This window comes from Microcaecilia unicolor, chromosome 1, assembly GCF_901765095.1.
Source record: "Microcaecilia unicolor chromosome 1, aMicUni1.1, whole genome shotgun sequence".
Lineage (NCBI taxonomy): Eukaryota > Metazoa > Chordata > Amphibia > Gymnophiona > Siphonopidae > Microcaecilia > Microcaecilia unicolor.
In genome coordinates, this window is record NC_044031.1 from 564956669 (window position 1) to 564981553 (window position 24885).

The window sequence follows — 24885 nt, forward strand, 5'->3', positions numbered from 1 at the left end:
AGCTTTTTCACAGTCTCCCCTCCCTCATGTGTCTCACTTTTCTCTCCCTCCTCCCCAACTCTTCATCCTTGCTCTCGCTTCCTCCTTCCCCTTTGGTCTGGCATGGTTCTCCCTCCTCTCTCCACCCCGTTTCCCCCTTCCCCTGAGGTCTGACATTGCTCTCCTCCTCTTTGCCTCTCCACCCCCTCTTCTCCTTCCCCTTCAGTCTGGCATTGCTTTTCCTCCTCTCTCCTCTCTCCACCCTCCTTTTCTCTTCCCCTGAGGTCTGGCATCACTTTTCCTCCTCTCTCCTCTCTCAACCCTACTTTTTCCTTCCTCTGGGGTCTGGCATCGCTCTCCCTCCTCTCTCCACCCCCTCTTCCCCTTCTCCTTCGGACTGGTATCGCCATCTTCCCCCTCTCTCCACCTCCCCTTTCCCGTTCCCTGTGATCTGACTGACATCACTCTCTCAACTCTCTCCGCCCTGCTTTGCAGGCCTCCAAGCTTTCCAGGCCCACTGGCAGTATCAGTCATGTAAGTGCTGTAGAGTGGAGTGGAGGAGTAGCCTAGTGGTTAGTGCAGCGGACTTTGATCCTGGGGAACTGGGTTTGATTCCCACTGCAGCTCCTTGTGACTGTGGGCAAATCACTTAACCCTCATTGCCTCAGGTACAAAATAAGTACCTGAATATATGTAAACTGCTTTGAATGTAGTTGCAAAATACCATAGAAAGGCGGTATATCAAGTTCCCTTTCCCTTCGGCCTGCCCCAGAAGCCTTCTCTGTACAGCTTATTCTGCAACAGCAGGAACATCAATCTGGTTCAACTCTTCAACAATGAAAAAAAAGTATTTTAAAACCACAATCTTTCTTGTATTCCCATGGGAACTCCTGTACTCTCCTTCCTTGTATTTATGTACAGATGCTTTTCAGCAGGACTATTTACATGTTTTTTACAGACTCCTGCCCATGCCTATCCCAGAGAATAATGACCTAAAGGCCATGCTCCTCTCAGTTTCACAGGTCCAGAATCTCCGTGACCTGACATCCCTCCAAGGTGACCTTTGCATTGGTTCACCCTGGTCCTGGGATGGGCACTCCCTGACTCTGATCCCATGCTTCCGGGCTGGGTCTATCCTCTGCCCACCCATAGCTCTTCTTTGTCACAGTTGTTGCTTTGCTGAGCCACAACTTCCCTTTACAGGCAATGGTTTTACTTCTCTTAAAATGGGATTCCCCTTACTTTTCCAGGTCAGTGGCACTGGGACCATCAGGTAAACAAAACCCTCCTAAACGGCAAACACTTATCTTTATGTCCTTCCAACCCCCCCCCCCCCCCCCCCATGACTCTTAAGTCTCAGGGCACTATTTCTCTGCATTTTATTTCCAAACTGCTCCTCTTGGGCTGGGCTTCCTCCCACAGAGAACTCCCATTCATTCCACCCAGTGACTATCCATAGGGACTTACTCTACTAGAAATCCCAACCTAACAGGGGATTACACTCTTCACCCAGCCACTAATCCCTTGACCCCAAGGAATACTCTAGGTCTTGTACTGTCTTCCCTCTGGAGCAACACAAACCCCGCACATCGTATCAACTTTATTCAACACAACATCATTTCAACTTCTTATCCTTGATCACTCCCCCCCAGTAATTTGTATCTCCACATAACCCTTTTATGTAGTCACTTTATCCATATCAAACTTCATCAGATTACATCACATTTTTGTAAAGTAATACTCACTCTTTTCCCTCTCCACCACAATCTCCTCCTACAGGGAGATGTCTCTTTATCAAGTGTCAGCTTGCCTCCAATCCCTCATTACTACTATTCCCGCTCTCTTTCCCCACCCATTGGACACATTATCAATGAGGTAACTTCAAGGGTAGCAATCTGTTCAGAGCAAAAACTCATTCTCATCACCCCTCCCAACCTAAGTCAGGGCACCCAGATACTGTAAGGGTGGCTGCCTGCTCAGCCTTGGATAGTCATATTACCTTTCTTATTGTAAGCCCTCTGGTGGCAGAGCAAGGTAATATATTGATGTTAATAAAATTGTCAGGGTGTTTCCCCAACCAGGGAGTTTAAAATAAATATACGTTTTATTTGCAAACATTTAAACATGTTAACAGCATTATTCATTTATCTTACTCTTTTACATAGTTCTCATAGCATATCAGCAACATATCATGCTTGGATATTACCAAAATATCAGATAAGTATCTCTTTCTAACAGATTACTACAATAAGTGAACTTTTAAAGTTAACTTTTTCCACTCAAAATGATTATTTGTGTTACAAATTTGTTTTTCAGTAGCACCCTCAAGAACAAGCCTGGAATCAGGTAAGTTTAACTTTTTTCCACTCTAATTTTCTACCTTTTGTTTCTCTCAATGTCTCAGTCTCTTTTGGTCCACTATGCAGTTTTCTTGAAGTCTTCTCTTTCTTTCGGTGGTATGCACCACTTCCAAATGTGTCCTACCTTAACATTTTACTATTTGTTTTTACTAACTTTTTTCCAAAATAAGCAAATAATCATTGTTCTGTCCTTTGACAGCTTTTCCTTAGTTATAGTAGGTTCCTGAAATGTGTTTAATGCCTTACTGCAGATCTGTCTGTAACTTAGAGGAGCAATGCATTATCTAATATAATAAAACTCACCGTGAACGTTCTGAAGACAACGTTCTGAAGTCACTCAAACACTCCCTGAATGGTTCGTGGATTCATGGTGGTGAAGCCAGCCAGCCAAGTCTCTGTCCCGCCCTCACGTCAAACGTTATGACGTGAGGGCAGAAAAGTTACAGTGAACTGAAGGAAGGGATCGAAGACGTTGCCAAGCAACGGTTAACATGTAAGAAACATGATGGACCAATCAGAAAAAAGCAACCTCAACCAAAGTTACCAGGCAACGAAACGCAACGTTACAAGGACCTATCGGAGACAACAACAAGATAAGAAAGGAGGAGCACTCACCAGCAGAATGACGCATTATCTGAGCAACACAGAGAACAGAGGACCGAACGGCTGATTATCTGTCCAGGAAGGAAAGCAGACAACCACCGCAACCTATGGGTATGTGTGATGACAAGCACTAGGTAGAGACGGAAAACAGCCCCTCACCATCTGGGATGTGGCAGCCCAGAAGAAGGTGCCACCCAGCTGCTAGGCTTACCCGCGAGCCAGCCAGTAACAATCAGCGGCCGAGGCAGGGAAAGCAGTAGGGAAACACGCGGAGTAGGGAAACACCCGCAACCCCCTTCATCACAAACCGACACCCCCTTCATCTGCCCCCTTTACCGAACCGCCTGAGGATGTGCCCAACCATCCTCAGACAAGCTCCCGAGCTCGGGGATGCCCCGAAAATCCACTACAAGATGGCGCTGCTTCCCTTAGCACATTCCTCTTCAAAATGACTGAAAAAAACCAGCCGCACACCCGTAACCCCCTTTATCACAAACCGACATCCCCCCTTCCTCTGCCTCCTTTACTGAACCGCCTGAGGACGTGCCCAACCATCCTCAGACAAGCTCCCGACCTCGGGGATGCCCCGAAAAACCAATACAAGATGGTGCTGCTCCCCGTGGTGAATTCCTCTTTAAAAAGTAACAATTCAATCCTCCGACGGCCCAACACACGTAAAAAGACGGTGCAGCTACCACAAGCACATTACACTTCCAACGTTATCCTACAGCCGGTCTCAAACAGCATAAAAAAAAAAACCTAAAGAATCTGCTCCTCTCCCTTCCCACCATCTAAAAAAAAAAAAAAAACCTGCTTCAGCACAAAAAAAAAAAAACACACCAAAGGCTAACCCCCTTACAAGCACATTTACAACTCGCAAAAAAAAAAAAGCCCCCCTCCACAAACCCCCCTGACACACAAAACCACACAAACAGAAAACAACAGAAACAAACACATTCCACTGGTAACACCCTGCAACAATAACCAACCTCAAAGCAATACAACAAACCATCACAGTTTACCAGCAGAGCACATACCCCAACCCCCTACCCCCCCCCCCCCAAAAAAAAAACACAAAAAAAACCTCACTGACACATTGTAACCAGATAGACAGAGGAACTGAGAGGGAGGGGGAACCCTGGCACATACTCATTCTCACACACACACTCAGTCTCTCTCTGTCACACAGATGCACATTCACTCTCTCACATACACTCAAACACACTCTCCGGGGCAGATTTTAAACTACAACTGAGGAACAGGTTTTGATTCTACAGCTCATACATGTATTGTAACACTATTTCAGAAAAGAAATCCTCTGCTGAACCCCCATGTGCAGCAAAACTGCTCTCACCCCTGCCCTGACCCGATCACCAACAACCCTGCTCTTTACGTAGCCCCTGCCCTCATGTCCACCAACCTTTAAAAAAAAATTGTCTTTTTCAAAAACACTTACATCCCTTTATATCAAACAGAAAAAAAAAACCTAAACAAAACCACATGCTAGCGCCCGTTTCATTTGTTTCGGAAACGGGCCTTTTTTTACTAGTGTGTAATATAGTTCACAGCTAGTGCAGACATACTTGTCTGTTTGTTTGAAAATGTATTTTTTCTCTGGCCCACTACTTCCGTGACAAGGTCCAGAAGATCAACCTCAAATTCACCACTACTCCCTCTCCTCCTCTTCAGCCTATATCTCACTCTCTCATACAACCTACCCAGGCCTCCTTCTCCTCCTTTCCTGCTATCACCGAAGAGGAAATCGCCCATCTCCTCTCCTCCTCGAAAGCCACCACTTGTTCCTCTGACCCCATCCCCACTAACCTACTCAACACCATCACTCCTACCATCACCCCCACCATCTGTCATATACTTAACCTCTCTCTCTCCACTGCATCTGTCCCGGACACCTTCAAGCATGCTGTGGTCACTCCACTCCTCAAAAAACCATCACTTGACCCTACCTGTCCCTCCAACTACCGTCCCATTTCCTTCCTACCCTTCCTCTCCAAGATACTTGAACGCGCCGTCCACAGCCGCTGTATTGATTTTCTCTCCTCTCATGCCATCCTCGATCCGCTCCAATCCGGCTTTCGCCCCCTACACTCAACAGAAACGGCACTATCTAAAGTCTGCAATGACCTATTCCTTGCCAAATCCAAAGGTCACTACTCCATCCTCATCCTCCTCGACCTCTCCGCCGCTTTTGACACTGTCAATCACAACCTACTTCTTGACACACTGTCCTCCCTTGGGTTCCAGGGCTCTGTCCTCTCCTGGTTCTCCTCTTATCTCTCCCATCGTACCTTCAGAGTACACTCTCATTGGTTCGTCCTCCTCCCCTATCCCGCTCTCTGTTGGAGTTCCTCAGGGATCTGTCCTTGGGCCCCTTCTTTTTTCAATCTACACCTCTTCCTTAGGCTCCCTGATTTCTTCTCATGGTTTCCACTATCATCTTTATGCTGACGACACCCAGCTTTATCTCTCCACACCAGAAATCACTGCGGATACCCAGGCCAAAGTCTCGGCCTGCTTGTCCGACATTGCTGCCTGGATGTCCAACCGCCACCTGAAACTGAATATGTCTAAGACTGAACTTATTGTCTTCCCACCAAAAACCCACATCCCCTCTCCCTTCACTCTCTATCTCAGTTGAGAACACCCTCATCGTCCCCGTCTCATCTGCCCGCAACCTCGGTGTCATCTTCGACTCCTCCCTCTCCTTTTCTGCGCACATCCAGCAGATAGCCAAGACCTGTCGCTTCTTCCTCTATAACATCAGCAAAATTCGCCCCTTCCTCTCTGAGCACACCACCCGAACTATCATCCACTCTCTCATTACCTCTCGCCTTGACTACTGCAACCTACTCCTGACCGGCCTCCCACGTAGCCATCTACTCCCCCTTCAGTCCATCCAGAACTCTGCCGCACGTCTTATCTTCCGCCTTAACCGATATACTCATATCACCCCTCTCCTCAAGTCACTTCACTGGCTCCCAAGCAGATACCGCATACAGTTCAAGCTTCTCTTACTCACCTACAAATGCACTAGATCTGCGGCCCCTCCGTACCTCTCTACCCTCATCTCCCCTTACGTCCCTACCCGTAACCTCCGCTCTCAAGACAAATCCCTCCTTTCAGTACCCTTCTCCACCACCTCCAACTCCAGGCTCCGTCCCTTCTATCTCGCCTCACCCCATGCCTGGAACAAACTCCCTGAGCCCATACGCCGTGCCCCCTCCCTACCCATCTTCAAATCAATGCTCAAAGCCCACCTCTTCAATGTCGCCTTCGGCTCCTAATCACTACACCTCTTCTCAGAAAACTTATCTACCCCAACTTGACATTTCGTCCTTTAGATTGTAAGCTCTTCCGAGCAGGGACCGTCCTTAATTGTTAATTTGTACAGCGCTGCGTAACCCTAGTAGCGCTCTAGAAATGTTAAGTAGTAGTAGTAGTAGTACTGATGTAATGTTGCCTGAACCTCTTCTCCTTCTCAGCCTAGCTTGACTGCCTTGCTACCTGATGGCTCTGTCTCATTGGTCTTTATGCTCTTGTTCTTTGAGCTTGAGAGCCCCCCTGCTTTTCCCCTTGTTCTAGCTTTGAAACTTTCTCCATCTTATTTTCTGTCAGTACTTGGCCTGATAAACTCCCTGAAGAGAACTTGTTTTTTTTACCTTGTAAAATATATCTTGTCAATAAGATATAGTATGTTCCAGGCATTCATTTCTGAGCTGTCTCTGCCTGTTCATCTGTTCTCCACCTCAGCAGTAGAATTGTTTTTCCTCAGACTTCTACCTCCAAGCATTGTTTCAGCCCAGAATAACAAAGTCTCTGTGCTATGAAGCACCCCTTCTGACTGTGAGTACACTGATGTGTTTATGCAATAAAGAAAATATCAGAAAAAGAAAGAGGCTTCAAGGGTGTGCTAGTGTGCCAAGGTTTATGCTTCAGGATATTAAGATTTTGTTAGTTTTTCAAGTCTTAAGAGAACTGAATAATCATAGGGCCCTAATCTACCCAACCCACAACATGAACCCCAAAACTGAACTGAGGAACTGAGTTTGATTCCCACTTCAGACACAGGCAGCTCCTTGTGACTCTGGGCAAGTCACTTAACCCTCCATTGCCCCAGGTACAAATAAGTACCTGTATACAATATGTAAGCCGCATTGAGTCTGCCATGAGTGGGAAAGCGTGGGGTACAAATGTAACAAAAAAAACCATCACACAAATTCTCAATTCACTATCACACCATACTACTACTACTATAAATCATTTCAAACACTACCCTTACAGACCCTTTGAAGTTTCTCTCAACAAAAACTCAACTCACTTCTTCAAAAATACAGACATTAAAATCTTTGATAATCACACCACCACAAATTACCAAACTTTAACCCCATAAGCAGTTGTTCCCCATAAATCACTGCATATGCCACCAGGCATGTCTATGCACTAATACAACTCCTTCCCAGCTATCAGCCATTTAAGACTGCTGGGGCTTTGTTCTCATAACACACGTGGATGGGCATTTTCGAAAGAAACGTCTAAGTCAGAATTTGGATGTTTTACAAAGTCATCCAAATTCTGAACCGGGAAGAAGGTCATTTTTGAAAAGATGGACATCCATCTTTTGTGTTCGAAAATACCATAGACATCCTGTGATTTGGACGTTTTGCGATTTGAACGTCTTTGATTTTTGGCCTTTAAAAAAAAAAAAAAAAAACGTCCAAGTGTAAAACGTCAAGTTAAGCCAGTAGGACGTATGAGGAGCCAGCATTTTTAGTAGACTAGTACCCCTGACATCCCAGGACAGCAATCGGATACCCTAGGAGGCAATGCAGTGGACTTCATAAAATGATCCCAGGTACACATCTCACCATTGCTCCCTTACCTTGTGTGTTGAGCTCCCCAACCCCCCCCCCCCCCCGCAAAACCCACTACCCCCAACTGTACACCACTACCATAGCCCTTACAAGTGAAGGGGGCACCTATATGTGGGTACAGTGGGTTTCTGGTGAATTTTGGAGGGCTCACAGTTTCTTGCACAAGTGTAACAGGTAGTGGGGGTATGGGCCTGGGTCCACCTGTCTGAAGTGCTCTGCACCTACTACTAAACTACTCCAGGGACCTGCATGCTGCTGTTATTTATTTATTTGTTGCATTTTTATCTCACATTTTCCCGCATATTTGTAGGCTCAATGTGGCTTACATACTACTGGAAGGCATTTGCGGCTCCAGTGAGAACATTACAAAGTGATATTGTGGGAGGATATAGTCCCTGTGGTAAAGTCACATTTAGGGAGTATGACATCTGAGGTTGGCATAAAGGCTGGCAAGTAATGTTCTTCAACACACTTTTTGGGGGTGGGAGGGGGTTAATGACCACTGGGGAGTAAGGGGAGGTCATCCCTGATTCCCTCCAGTGGTCATTTGGGGCACTTTTTTGTGCCTTATTCGTAAGAAAAATAGGTGTAGCTCAAAACGTCAAAGTTTTAGTGATGGATGTTTTGCTTTGTTCCATTATGGCTGAAAGATGTCCAAGTCTTAGGAACGCCCAAGTCCCGCCTTGAACACGCCCCTGGCATGCCCCCCCCCCCCCTGAGATTTGGATTTCCTTCTGACGGACTTTGGAGAAAACGGTCCAAAATGAGGTTTAGATTATACCAATTTGGACGTTTCTGTGAGATGGACGTCCAAATGCCGACTTATGTCACTTTTTGGACATCCATCTCTTTCGAAAATGAGCCCAATAGCCATCCCTGCCATTCTCTTGCTCATGACAATTTTAACCAACTGCACTTCTCAAACCCAGTAATACATCCTCTCAAACAAGCAGATACCTCCCGACAGACAACAGGTAACAGCAGCAGCAAGAATGGTTTTCCTGGTTACCAGGACAACCAGCAGGCTCAGCAAGCACAAATATTCCTTCACTGACATCCATAATATTCCACAGACTCTGAACTACATTTGCCTTCACATTACAGCATCAACAGCAACAACAACAACAACAAAAATCCCTTAAATTAACTTCCTACCTTGTCAGAGCTCCTCTGGATCTTTTCACACCCCTCATTGGCTGCTAACATCACTCGCCCTGCTGCAGAGCTCTGCACAAGTGTTGAACTGTCCCCTGTTTCTCTCAAAGCCTCAGCACTGCCTGCCTGCATGGAGAATATTAATTTAATTTAAATTTTGGCATTTAGTACATAAGTACATGCGTTGCCATACTGGGACAGACCGAAGGTCTATCAAGCCCAGTATCATGTTTCCAACAGTGGCCAATCCCAGTCACAAGTACCTGGCAAGATCCTAAAACAGTTCAATGCATTTTATGCTGCATATCCCAGAAATAATCTGTGGATTTTCCCAAGTTCATTTTAATAATGGCTTATGGACTTTTCTTTTAGGAAGCTATCCAAACCTTTTTAAAACCCCATTAAGCTAACTGATTTTACTACATTCTCTGGCAACAAATTCCAGAGTTTAATTACACGTTGAGCGAATAAATATTTTCTCTGATTCATTTTAAATTTACTACTTTGTAGCTTCATTGCGTGCCCCCTAGTCCCAGTATTTTTAGAAAAAGTAAACAACTGATTTATGTCTACCTATTCCACTCTACTCAGTATTTTATAGACCTCTATCATATCTCCTCTCAGTCGTATTTTCTCCAAGCTGAAGAACCCAAGCTGTTTCAGCCTTTCCTCATAGGAATGTCATCCCATCCCCTTTATCATTTTCACGCCTTTTTCTGTAAATTTTCTAATTCCACTATATCATTTTAAGATGCGGTGACCAGAATTGCACACAATATTCAAGGTACGGTCGCAACATGGAGCAATACAATGACATTATAACATCCTCGTTTTTATTTTCTATTCCTTTCCTAATAATACCTAACATTCTATTTGCTTTCTTTGCTGCCGCAGCACACTGAAAAGAGGGTTTCAAAGTATTGTCAGCGATGACTCCTAGATCCTTTTCCTGGTTGGTGACTCCAAATGTGGAACCTTGCATCCCGTAGCTATAGTTCGGGTTCCTCTTTCCCACATGCATCACTTTGCACTTGCTCACATTAAACATCATCTGTTATTTGGATGCCCAGTGTCCCAGTCTCATAAGGTTGTCTTGTAATTTTTCACAATCCTCTTGTAATAACTTTGTGTCATCAGCAAATGTAATTACTTCTCTAGTTATTTCCATATCTAGATCATTTATAAATATGTTAAAAACAGTGATCCCAGCACAGACCCATGCAGAACCACACTATCTACCCTTCTCCATTGAGAATACTGACCATTTAACCCTACTCTCTGTTTTCTATCCTTTAACCAGTTTTTAATTCACAATTTATTTAACCCTGGTCACATTAACCCATCAAAATACTTCCAACATTTTCCAACTCTCACCAATTTCCGAAACAGTTGAAAACATTTCATTGCAACAAGAAACTTTTATTTAACACCTCATTTTTCTTCACACACTGAATTGATTTGCACTTTTTTGACCACTGACAACTCAGTTATGACCCATGAACTGCATAGCTAAACCAAGCTCAAACTTAAAAATGCCTGAGAACTGCATTTCCTGTATTATTGCTGAGAGCTGTGAATGCTGTGAATAAGGTCATGTTGATTCAGCAAGGAGTGTTCTTCCTCTCCCTGACAGAGTTGACTGACCCAGACAAGGACACTAAGAATGTATTTACTGTTTGAAAGCGAAGATGTTCTGAGGTGGCTAGTCAAAATAGAGATAAGACCTGGGTCTTGGAAAGATTCCTGTAGCAAAGTGGACACTGCAATCTTCTGTGAAAGAAATCTTGGACTTCTGCTTTTCATAAATATTGTGTTCTGTATTCCATAACATTCAGATAGTGTTTTTCCATTTTACGTAAACAATACAGTAAGACAGAAATTAGCTGATGTAACACAGAAATTAGCTGAAATTGCAAACTGTATGATTTTGGGGAGGAAATTGATGACCAATGCATTGTGCAAAAGAGTATATAAGTGGCTGCTGTGTGGTATTTAGACAGAGGCTGAGATGATCAACTGAGTGACTCTTTACCACAGTGGTCTTTCTCCCTCTCATAACAAATACTTATTTGTTACTGACTGATTGCTTTACTGTTACCTAATTTGGTAAGTAATAAAGACTTTCCCCTTCGAAGGAACATAGTCTCTGTCTTCTCTGCTTTCTCTGTCTTCTCTGTTTCTTCTGTCCACTGTATCTTGGGGTGGGTGTAAGGAGGCAGAAACCCTATTTGCCCCACAGGTCCAAATAGTATATTTCCTATGGTAAGTAGAAATATATCAGAGAAGGAATTCCCATATATTATAGCCCTTCCCTGAGACTAGGTAGTTATCAGAGGGGACCATTGACTCCAATATAAACAACACTTACTTTACTGTAACAATATAACCCTGTTCAGATCCACCCCCCTACCGCATCTGGAACCTAGGTCCAAGCCGTTATTTTCACATAACATACCCACACATCATTTCTTTATTTTGGTAATTCAAACACTCAAATCTTAATTCCAGGCCTATGCCCAATCATTGTGTTTTTATACTTCATTCTTTATTTATTGTGACACTGACCTTTCAATTCTCTAAACAGACACCACTGACTGGACCTGAGTCTTACTCATTACTGGATTCAACCATATCACTTGGGGGTCAGGCTTTTGTACCATAACCCCGCCTCTGAGTGGTCAGGTCACTCTATAATATTTTGGGTCATGGTACTCGTCCATGACTTCCATACCAAAGGGGTATACTTTGCCCCTTTGTGCACCCCTTGGTACGCTACAAGTGTGCTATATAGCAAGTATTATATATTAATACGATAACTTACTTTTTATTGCTTTTGACCCTATATTTATTTTTTTTTTATTTGAGCTAGTCTATAGTCTAGATGCTTAGTCATTATAAAGTGGCTAAAGCTGGTATTTGTTTATTTTTTATATCTTTGATTGGATGGTATATTAATTTTTATCAAGTAGTTTGTCTTAATCAATTCCTGTAATTCAATTGAATTTAAATATTTTAAATTTATATATAATGAATATTATCATTTTACGGAGTTATTGCATTGCTCAGAGCAGTTTTTAAAGAAGATCGAAACTCAAATTGACCATATACAAGTGACTTACATAAAAAATTGTCATCACAAAAAAATGTGACTAAATCTGTGCCTCGGAACACTGTTAATGTTCCTATTTTCCAATTCCCTGCGCTTACACAAATATTCGTTCATTGAGGAACAAGACTCAGATCATTAGGGAATGGATTAAATATAATCAGCTAGGCTACTTCTTTTTAACTGAGACCTGATTAACATCAGATGAAGATCCCCTTATTAATGAGATTTGCCCTTTATGAAAAAAAAATTATTGTTTTATGTAGAGAGAAGAAAAGGGAAGGTGGTCTCACCTTAATTTATAAAAGCTTTTTTTAAGATAGAAGTTATAGATTCATCATCTACCCACTATCTTGACATTCTAGCTCTCTGATTTAAAGATGATACTCTGAAGGATTTATTAACATGTATCTTGTTTTATTTCCCTCCTGGTAAATGGTCAGAAACTAAGAATCATTTTTATGATTTTGTTTTAAGAAATTAAATGTATTCTTCCTGTAATTTGATTTGGGGGGGCATATTAATTTACACTTAGAGCAGGAAGATAACTCTATTATTAAGGATTTATAATCTTTTCTAAAATCATTGAATTATTGTGTTCCTAGCCCATTTGCTATGCATTGTTAGGGACACCAATTAGATTTAATGGGATTTTCCAAGCCTACACTTCATAATATTGATGTCTCGGTTTCTGACATTCGTTGGACTGAATTACTATGGTCTGATCATAATTTACTGCAAACTCAATTTAAGCTTGAATCAGTTGTTAGAATACTGGGAATCTATTTGGACACTATTATATTATTAGAACATCAGGTTAATTATTTAATTAAGAAATCTTTCATATTATTGAGTAAACTTTGTGTAATTCATTATTTATTTTGGAAAAAAGCAGTTCTATTTATTAGTACAGACTCCTTTTATTAAGTTAATTAGATTATTGTAATATAATCTATTTGAGCTGTCCTAAATTGGTACTGGAAAAGCTTCAATCCATTCAAGACTCAACTTTTCATTAAAAAGATAAGAAAAAGACTCTCATTTTCTATTAAGTTACATTGGCTCCCAGTAGAGGCAAGGATTTTATTTAAATTAACATGTTTTTTTATTTAATATTCTAAGGGTTCCTTTAACCAAGCTCCACTACAAAGTAGCTAGCACTGTGATTAGCATATGAGTTTGCTGCATGCTCCGGCCACTTTCTAGCATGGCTGAAAAATGGCCACATTTGGCATTTTTTTTTATGGCCATGAACTAATTTCCCCATTACCTCTGGCAGCTCTTACCGCTACCTATTTAGGAGGTGGTGAGGGTACCCGCACTACTCTTATGCTAATCACAAAGCATGTGGTAATGTGCCCACGCTGCCCAATTTGCCTAGGCATGCCTACTCCCACCCCCCCAGACATGCCTCCCATGGCAAAAAAATAAAAAAAATATTTTTTACCGCGGGAATAGTGCACACTAATGGCCAAACTACCATGGGATGTATCAGCGCATCCCACAATAGTGCCCTTTTACCACACGGTAGGCCCATGTTAGGCCTACCGTGGCTTACTAATATAGCTGTATGAATTAGTTCCTCATTATTGGTATGACCATTTTTTTTATTTATTAACTCATTTAAGTCTTATAAGAGCATGGGTGTAAACTGGGGGGGTGAGGGGGGGCAATGCCCCCCCAAACGACGAGGACGATGACTGGCGCCATGCCAGTAGTAAAAAAAACCAAAAACAACAAGCAGGCACGCTCGTCTCTCCGTCCACTTCAGTTCCCTGCCCTCTCAGCATCCCGCCCGAAAGGAAATGACATCAGAGGAAGGTGGGACGCAGACAGAGAGGGCAGGGAACCGAAGCGGACGGAGACAAGGGTGTCTATCTACCCCCTCTCTTCCTCCCTCCCTCCGGCGCAGGCAGCAGTCTTCTTCAGCCTTTCTGTGCTCCTGGCAGCAGTAGCGACGTATACACGCTGCCTTCGGTCTGTCCCAGAAGCCTTCTCTTCAAGTTCCTGTTCCCACCTATGCAAATGAATATGCTAATTTTTCTCCGCCCCATCCTTTGCCCCCCCAAATGAAACAGTCAAACTACACCCATGTATAAGAGATTTAATTATTTTTTTTCTTTTTCCTACTTCTAGGGGCATAAGAAGTTTAAAGCTGTTTGAGAAACTTCTGCCTTTATCAACCAGCAAAATTTTCCAAGGAGATCTCCTCTCTTTTAGTTATTTCATTGACTTATAAAATGTTTAGTCGGCACATTAAAATATTACCATTTCAAATAAACGTATTGGGTAACAAAAATTGAAAACAATTGCTTAGCATGGAATATTGATGCTAGTATTAGTATTATGACTGTACTGGTTTTGTATTTCCTGGTATTGTCCAGCGTCTTGTGATTATTCTCTGCTAAGAACTGAAAGGCATGGTGGATTATAAATCTGAAATTATGTTATGTTATGTTGTGCCTAACCAATAGAGGGGTTCCTTCCTTCTTAAGTGGACACAAGGACATCTTAAATACTTATGAATATACACTATGCCCCAGCTGATATGAAAGGATTGTACTCTGGTAATGTTGCTCTATTGCTTAAATATATGTTGGACACATTCCAAAGATTGGAAGCTTTGTTCTTATCATTGCTGAGAAAGGATTTGCCTATATCAAATGATAGAAATACCTAAGTGGATTTATGTCTCACAATTACTCCCACTTTTTCTAGGTCAAAGGGACTTGCTCAGGTTACAAGTGTGGTTGAAGATGTACATTTGGAGGGGAAAACAAGCCTGCATACCCAGCGGCACAGACATAAAAAACAATATCAACTTATTAAAAACCTTCTAAACACAAATCCAGTCACCACCTCACCCACAAACTGCCCATCTGCCGATCAGCTGGTCAAACACTTCAAGGGCAAAATGATCAATCTCTGTAACACGATTCCACAAGACTATAACAACATTGAAGCCTTTCTTGACAAACTGGACCCCACCATGGAAGAAATTCTGGCTGACCGTTCATGGACGAATTTTGCCCCCCTCACCACTGAAAAAGTTTCTCTGACGATCTCTAAACTCTCCAGATCCAAATGCCATCTTGACCCCTGTCCCAACTACTTAATGAAAGATGACCCTGTATGCTTTATTACAGATCTATACACAGATCTCCCACCTCAACTTCCTGCTCCAACAAGGCTCCTTCCCTACTGAACATGGTAGCATACTACTTACACCAATACCTAAAAACCCCAAGAAATCAATGAGCGATATTACCAACTACCACCCTGTCGCCTCCATCCCCTTACTAATCAAACTCATGGAAAACAGGGTAACCTCTCAAATCAATGACTACACAAATAAATTATCCATTCTATATGGGTCGCAATCAGGATTATGTCCTGCCCATAGCACAGAAACTGTGCTACTCACTTTAACATCTATATTCAAAAAAGAAATTTCAATCGGAAACAACATTCTTCTTCTAAAATTCGATTTATCCAGTGCATTTGACATGGTAGATCATCCTATTCTTACAAAACTACTAGACAAACTAGGTATCGGCGGAAATATCATCAAATGGGTAAAAGGCTTTATCACAACAAGATCCTACCAAGTTAAATCAACATCAACAATCTCATCTTCTTGGTCATCAGTTTGTGGTGTACCCCAAGGATCTCCTCTATCTCCGATCCTCTTCAATCTTATTGTCACGTTCGTGACCATTTCCTTGGCTGTGCTCACCTCACCCCCTGGTGGCCAGAACCGGTGGCTACTATGAACTGTCACATATTCCAGACTTCATCCTAGTCTGGTCCGGATCTTCCAGGTTGCCAGACTTGCTTTTCTTGTTTGGGCCTGAACAGCACCCGTAGCTGCCTTGTGATTCCTGCAGCTGAACTTCAGCAGCTGATGTGCTTTATTAATCACCTGGAAACTTCTGTGTTTGCCTTTGCATTGTCTAAGGTCCCTGGTTTGTTGGTGCTTTGTTGCACTTCTGCCTAGTCTGGTTTCTTGTTTGAGTTTCTTGTCCGGTTCTAGTTAGTCTGTGTGTTGTTTAGCTTAGGTTAATTGCTTATATCTTAGTCTTGTTTCTGGTCTGTATTCCTGGTCTAGTTTCTGTTTTGTCTGTGTTCTTGCTTAGTGGCTGATCTGCAGCTTTCAGTCCTGGCTCTTGTCTGTCAGTGTTTTTCAGCGGCTGCTTGGCAGCTTTCAGTTCCTGTCCTCTAGCTTGTCCATTTCCTGCCTTGTGTAGAGCATTATCTGTCTGTGAGTCCTAGCCCTGTTTCCTGCCTTGCTGCCCATGTATATTCCCTTCCCCTCTGACCCTCAGTCCCTGTTCAGCCTAGATGATATCTAGTTCCTGCCCTGTCTGGTAAATCCTGCCGGCCGCCTGCACCCAGGGGCTCAACTCCTGGGGAAGGGTGGTCAAGTGCAGGTGAAGTCTAGCTGTTTCTGTCAGAGTTCTACCTTGTCTCTGGTGTGGGGTGGTTTTGCCTGCCACTGCCGCTCCCCGGCAGTGGTCCAAGGGCTCACAAACCCTGTGCTTCCATGAGAAGCCTGACACTTATGATGATCGCCTTAGCTAAATCCCTATCCAGACATGATCTCAACCCTTTTATCTACACTGATGATGTCATCATATTCATCCCTTTCAAATCCAATCTATCAGAAATCTCCGACAAAATAACTACTGGCATGAACATTTTAACCTCTTGGGCCAATGCCTTCATGATGAAACTGAACAAAGAGAAAACACAATGTCTAATCCTCTCATCCTAACACTCTTCACTCCTCCCAGCTACTCTTAGTACCCCTGGCATCACAATCCCCATATCCAACAACCTGAAAATTCTTGGAGTGACAGTAGACAAGCATATTTCACTTGAAACTCACGCAAAATCCACTATGAAGAAAATGTTCAACATGATGTGGATATTGAAACGCGTTAAACCTTATCTCCCCCTGAAAAAATTTCACAACTTGGTACAATCCACCGTACTTACCCATGTGGACTATTGCAACAGTATTTTTATAGGCTGTAAGGCCCAAATCTTGAAAAATTTTCAGACTGCCCAAAACACGGCAGCCAGACTCATTTTTGGTAAATCACGATTTGAAAGTGCATCACCCCTTCATGAAAAGCTTCACTGGCTCCCTATTAAAGAACGAATAAACTTCAAAGTTCATACACTGATTCACAAGATCATCCATGGAGAATCTCCAAGCTGCATGACCGATTTGATCGACCTTCCCACCAGAAACACTTCGGAATCCTCTCGGAACTACCTCGACCTGCACTACCCTAACTGTAAAGGGCTCAAGTATAAATCCTCATATGATTCCAACTTCTCCTTCAAAGGCAGTCAACTCTGGAATGCCCTACCCAGACCCATTTACTCTATTAAAAACCGCCTATCCTTCAGAAAATCACTGAAAACTCATCTATTCAAGAAAGCTTATCCAAACGCCATAACCTAACCCTACGAATCCACCTATTTATCACCCGATCCTGCGACAACGGCAATGACTCGGACCACGCCTCCTCCAATTTTTCCCTATGTTCACCCTGACTCTTTCCCTTGATTATCTCAATGTAGCCTAAAACTAGCACCTCTTCCTACCTCCTCTAATCCCTCTTCCTTATTATATTACCTATCTACACTTCCCTATTACTCTGCTAAGCTTAGCCTGTTTTCTCTGAGTATACTTTGTATTCCTATTACTATGTAAGCCACATTGAACCTACTATGTGTGGGAAAGTGTGGGGTACAAGTGTAACAAATAAATAAATTAATAATAATGTTTTATTTTAACTATGCTCTCCTCTTTTGAAAAAATACAGTCTAAATATAATATATTTCAATTAAGACTAGACTATTAACCAACAGATGCTACATAGAGAGGCGTGAATAGAAAATCAATATTACAGTGACTAATGGAGAGGTATGTTTATGCACTGCATGATTGTCTATATTATTTTTTAATCTAAATGTTGTTAATGCACTATGTATCAATATTGAAGATCACAAAGATAAAAAAACAAAGCAAGTAATCAATAGGTAGCAAGCACTGATTTGTTTCATTCTTTTATTAGAAGAAATTTTATGGGGGAGACTTGCAGTTAATACATTTTATGATCATGATAAAGGGGTGAGATTTATGTGCTATTAAGTCTGTATATCAGCAACCACTAGCACCAACATGAGAGTTTTATCTAGGGGACATGTACAATGTCTCTAGCTATAACGAGGGGTCTGGGAAACAGGTAATGACCATCTGCTTGATTTCATTTCTGATCAATCCAGTATAGTACTTTATCCAGCAAGGGTTTATTTTATTTGAAGGAAAAGGCAGCTCCTTGGTTACAAATAATTAGTCAATGAAATGAGCACATTTCAACTCATTGTGCAGCTGTCCCAATATCAGCTTCTTGGCCTTCACAATAAGGAAATAGATTGCCGAATACACACATCATGCTACCTGCTCCTTTGTTAAAATGTAACATGATAAATAAAGGCTCACTGTTAGGATCCAAAATGAATAGACAGTTTACTTACTTCAATTCTTAGGGAATCAGCAGGAAATAAAATGGCAATGCTTCTATCACTTCAAGTCTAGATGAAGGAAAATCACTGCTTTTTTTTATTTCCTGACTTTGCAGATTCAGGGCCCCCTTTTACTAAACTGCGTAGGTGCCTACGCACGCCCGTCGCATGCCAAAATGGACTTACCACCCAACTACCGCTTGGCTCTTGTGGTAATTTCATTTTTGGTGCACATAGGTCCTTACCACCCAAATTTTTACCGCTAGGTCTATGGCTGGCGGTAAGGTCAGAGACCCAAAATGGACACGAGGGAATTTTGATTTTTCCACACGTCCATTTTCGGGGGGAAAAAAAGAGGTCTTTTTTGTAGGGGTGCTGAAAAATGATTCTGCGCATGCCCAAAACCTGTGTCTACACTACCACAAGCCACTTTTCAGCACACCTTTGTAAAAGGACCCCTGAGAAAATCAGATAGCCCTTAATGCAACCAAAACAGTCTTGTCTGAAAGGTGGCAGTTATGAGATAATATTTAATTTGTCCACAAATCTGCTCCAGTAGGACAACTCAGGCATAGAGGCCAATGCACTTAGTATTAACTTATCCACCAATGTATATTAATGACCAGTTTTAGCAACAGTACTGACACAGAACTCTATGTGAAACATTAAAGGGCCCTTTTACATAGGTGAGGGAGGGCTAACGTGCAGGTAGCACGTAACTAATCGGCACTACCGCCGGGGTAACACATGCGCCCGGCAATAATTCTGATTTTGGCATGTGCTGAATCCCGTGGTAGCAAATAATTTCCTATTTTCTACCACAGGGGGCATTCCCGGAGGTAACTGGCAGTGCACTCATGGTGGCGCGTACTGCATGGTTACAGCGTGGATAGTGCATGAGCCTTTATCGCTAGGTCAATGGGTGGTGGTAAGGGCTCAGGCCATAAATAGGCGCAAAGTAATTTTAATATTAGTGCAGGCCCATTTCCCGGCCCATTAAAAAATAGTCTTTTTCCCAGTCATGGTAAAAAAATGGCCCAGCGTGTGCCTAAAAGATGTGCCCACACTACCGCAGGCCAATTTTTAACACAGCTTTGTAAAATGACTCCTAAATCAAAGGGTATTAAACTGTGCGTTAAAGGAAATACAACTGATTCATTACCACTTATTTTAAAACATTGGTATTAGTTTCAATGTTGATAATGCAAAACCTGGTGTAGGCTGAGATCATTCTTGGCCCTTTATCCCAACATGAGTGGTCAGCTTTTCTGGGTCTATTATACACTGAGTGACTACCTGTTCTTCTGAGGATATTGCCGCCATCACCCATGTAAAAGACCATTTTCTCTGAGTTAATCCCTTCATCTACATCAAGGAACCCCCCCCCCCCCCCCTTTCCTATACCATTGGAGACTTTCCTACACCATTGGCGAATTTTCTGTACTGTTTCATACTGTATTCACTGGTGTTGAAGAAATTATGGTGATAGGAGAGAGCAGTTGGTCCTCCTGGCCCATTGTCTTCACTATGCAAAAAGGTTCTGTCTAACCTCCCATAGAAGTACAATCTATCAGCACATGATTAAAGTACCCTATACAAATAATTCAATGACAATACATAAGTACATAAGTATTACCATACCAGGACAGACTGAAGGTCCATCAAGCCCAGCATTCTGTTTCCAGCATTGGCCAATCCAGGTCACAAGTACCTGGCAAGATCCCAAAACTGGTACAATACATTTTATGCTGCTTATCCTTGAAATAAGCAGTGGATTTTCCCCAAGTCCATTTTAATAACTGTCTATGGACTTTTCCTTTAGGAAGTCATCCAAACCTTTTGTAAACCCTGCTAAGATAACTGCTCTTACCACATTCTCTGGCATCGAATTCCACAGTTTCACTTTTTTTTCTCACAGGAAATAAAAAAAGAAAAATAGGCATTTGTTTTTTCTTTTACTTTCTAAAGGTTGCCTTGTGCTTAAGAACAACAGACTGATTGATAAACAACAGCCATTTTAGGGTTAAAAACAAAAGAACCAACCCCTCCTCCACCTCTCCTCTTTGCTTTAAATGGTACATATAGACAAAAGCCAAGCTGCTTTAAGAGTAAATAACATGCCCTGGTTTCTCACAGCTTTTCAGCAAAGCAAACTGTGAAAGAATCCGCAAACACCCTACCAACACCCCTCCCTATTTTCCTACAGCTGTATGAGATCCTGCACTCTGTTCCTCCCTGCTGGGAAAAAAGTTACAGATAAGCAAACTTTTTTTTCTTTTTAAATGCTTTAAGGGGCCCTTTTACAAAGCCGCATAGGCAACTACATATGCCCAATGCACATCAATTTAGAGTTACCGCCCGGCTAATGCGAGGCCTGGGCAGTAATTTCATTTTATACGTGCGTCCGCAATGCGTGCTGAAAAATAATTTTTATTTTCCTGTGCATGGTGGAAACTGGGTGGTAATCATCATTCTATGCATGCAGACGATTACCGCATGGGTACAGTGTGAGACCCTACCACTAAGTCAATGACTGGTGGTAAGGCCTCTGACCCAAAATGAACACATGCCAATTTTTATTTTGCTGCACGTCCATTTTCGGCAAAAATATAATAAAGGACTTTTTTACAGGTGCCTGAAAAATGGATCTGCGCACACCCAAAACACGCACCTACACTAGCGCAGCACATTTTTTGGGCACACATTACTAAGAGGACCCCTTATTTTCTTTTAGCAGTGTTCACCTGAAAAACCGACATGTTTTAAAAAAGTTATATAAAGCACCAGTAAAAGAAATAGCAATGAAAATAGTGGCAGAATAAATGCTTTATACAGGGATTGTTTTGCCCTAACGGTATTCATCTAGGAAGTATACATTGTTTTTAAAAAGTTAAGTAAAATCATATGCAAAGAATAGCAGTAAGGCAATGTGTTAAAATTTTGAAGCATAACCCGTTTATCATACATGACCCTTTGAATTATTTTAAGTGCACAAGATTTAGCAAGCCACTGGGCTTTGTTTATGACTATTGCTTTTTGCTGAATTGATACTTGGGGGGGGGGGCCTTTTAATAAGACACGTAGGCGCCTACGCGTGCCCAACGCATGTCAATTTTGAGTTACTGCCTGGCTACCGCGTGGCCCTTGCTGTAAGCAAGCAACTTAAGTCACACTGTATAGAATTTGGGGGGAAGGGCAATTGAATAAACCAGGTGCTTGCATTTATGTGTGCTGCTGATGTAAATGTTTAGAATAATGGCATATACGCACCTATATGCACACATACACAAAATACTGCATAAGTGCTATTATGGTACTGCCTGATTAAACTAGGCACTACTCCTCACCCAATGGTAAGGCCGATTTGCCATATGCTATGCCGGCAGTAGCCCTACCGCCAGTTGGTGAAAGGGCCCCAATATATGTCACCTCATGTAGTTAAATATAATTTTCTCAGAAAGAAGAAAAGGCCTCAGACTGTTTGTGGCAGCAGAATGCTGGTAAGTAGCTAGGGGGCCCCATTACTAAGCCGCGTAAGCGTCTACACATGCCCAACGCACACCAAAATGGAGTTACCACCCAGCTACCATGTGGCTCCTATGGTAATTTTATTTTTGGCGTGCATCCGATATGCACAGCCAAAAAGAATTTTATTTTTGGACGCGCGTATCGGACCCGAGCCAAGTGGCATTTGACACATGTAGGTCATTACCGCCCGGCTACCGCATGAGACTTTACTGCTAAGTCAATGGCTGATGGTAAGGTCACAGACCCAAAATGGACACATGGCAATTTTTATTTTGCCTTTTTTATAGGCGCACTGAAAAATGGATCAGCGCACACCCAAAACCCGTGCTTACACTACCGCAAGCCATTTTTCAGCGCACCTTAGTAAAAGGACCCCTAGGTTTTCAGTCACAGGTTAGAAAAATAATCCTGTTTTGAATAGACCTAAACATCAGAATAATTGTTGCAAAAAAGCTTAGCATTAAAATAATTGTGCAAAACATTTATGGATTGTTTGTGCCAAAAATTAATGAATCACAGCACTATCTTAAAAGCAATAGGCAGTTCACTACTGTTATCCAATGTGTTTCTTTAACTTTCCTCAAGACACACAATTTTATATATCCTTTTTTCCCTTTTTGAGAAAGCTATAGTTATATCTCTCCATGTAAATCACTAATTAATATATTTATAAATGATATTGAAATCAGAACAACTAGTGAAGTAATTAAATTTGCAGATGACACAAAACTATTCAAGGTTGTTAAATCGTGTGCGGACTGTGAAATATTGCAGGGAGACCTTAGGAAATTGGAAGACTGATAAAAGGGATGGAACTACTCTCGTATGAGGAAAGGCTAAAGAGGTTAGGGCTCTTCAGTTTGGAAATGAGACCGATGAGGGGAGATATGATTGAGGTCTACAAAATCTTTGTGTGGTCTAGAACGAGTAGAAGTAAATCGAATTTTTACTCGTTCCAAAAGTACAAAGACTAGAGCACACTCAAGTTATGTGGAAATACTTTTAAAACAAATAGGAGGAAATATTTTTTCACTCAATGAATAGTTAAGCTCTGGAACTCTTTGCCAGAGAATGTGGTAACAGTGGTTAGCATATCTGGGTTTAAAAATGATTTGGGCAAGTTCCTGGAGGAAAAGTCCTTAGTCTGCTATTGAGACATACATGGAGAAACAACTGCTTGCCCTGGGTTTTGATGCATGGAGTGTTGCCATGATTTGGTCTTCTGCCAGGTACTTGTGACTTGGCTTGGTCACTGTTGAAAATAGGATACTGGGCTAGATGGACTACTGGTCTGACCCAGTATGGCTACTTTTATGTTCTTAGAAAAACTCTATTGAATTAGGCACCTTTGCCCAAAGAACCCGTTTAAATCAATGATTACCAGGTGTCACATTGGTGAATTTACTTCAATGTTAGAGCCAATTCCAGTGCTGAGCGTGCCCCATAGTAACACATTTTTGTGCACACATTAGAGTTTAGTGCAGCATAGTAAAATGATCTCTGTATGTGGTTGGAATTGTGATGAATTGCCAACTGTCCTGTTTGTGATGCCAGTATTTTATCATGAAGGAGTGCAACCTGCGTAAAGTGGCGGGTTAAGCTCTAGCCACCTTATTGGGCAGGCTGGATGAACCACACAGGTCTTTATCTGCTGACATCTACTATGGAGTTGACTTTCATCAATTTGAACGATATCATTAGCTTGACTTGAGTGCTTCCTTTTTCAGGGAGATTAAGATTGGGTAGTATGATTTTATTATTTTCAAAATTAAAACAGTATTATAATTGCATAGAACAATAAGTAGATGGCAATGTACCTGGGGGACCAACACATGATGGTTCACATTGACTTTAAATTCTGAGTTCCACTTCTTATTACTAGACTTGCTTAAATACGTCCTACAAATCATCTAAACTGAAATATAGCAAAGAATGAAATGCTCCCACTGTTCAGAGAAATGACAGAGGAGAGTAGGGGCTTAGTCCATCTCTTATTCTTTCCTAACCACAGCCTTTGATTTTTGTCACTTATAAGAAGCATGCTGTTCAGCTCTCTGCAAGCCTTGATTTTGGTACATTATTTCTCTGATCTCTATAGTTTTGGTCTGAAAGTTGGTTCTGGCTGGGAATATGCTCTTGCTTTTAAGTTGTACAATTTTACTCCCAGTTACTTCTCAAACAGTGGCAATTATGTGTTCCCTTTCAGGCTACACATCCCTATGGGATGTCATTTGTTGATTGTATTCTATGTCCTACATACAAGTAGACTTCTGTATACTTTCAATTCATTTTAAAGATGTTTTTGGGTGGCATTCAGTGAAAAATCTCTTTAGTATTTTTTTTAGATGTAGTTTATCAAGATGTATAAAACACAAAAAAGCCAATGTACTGAAGTACACCACATTTTGCATACTAAGGTGTCCTTTTACAAAGGCGTGCTGAAAAATGGCTTGTGATAGTGTAGGCGCAGGTTTTGGGCGCACGCCGATCCATCTTTCAGTGTGCCTGCGAAAAAGGCCTTTTAAAAATGTTTGCATAAAACGGACATGCTGCAAAATGAAAACTGCCGCGCGTCCATTTTGGGTCTGAGACCTTACCGCCAGCCATTAACCTAGCAGTAAAGATTCACGCGGTAACTGGGCGGTAATGACCTATGCGTGCCAAATGCCACTTGGCGCGCGCCCATTACCCACGCTCGAAAATAAAAAAATATTTTTCAGACATA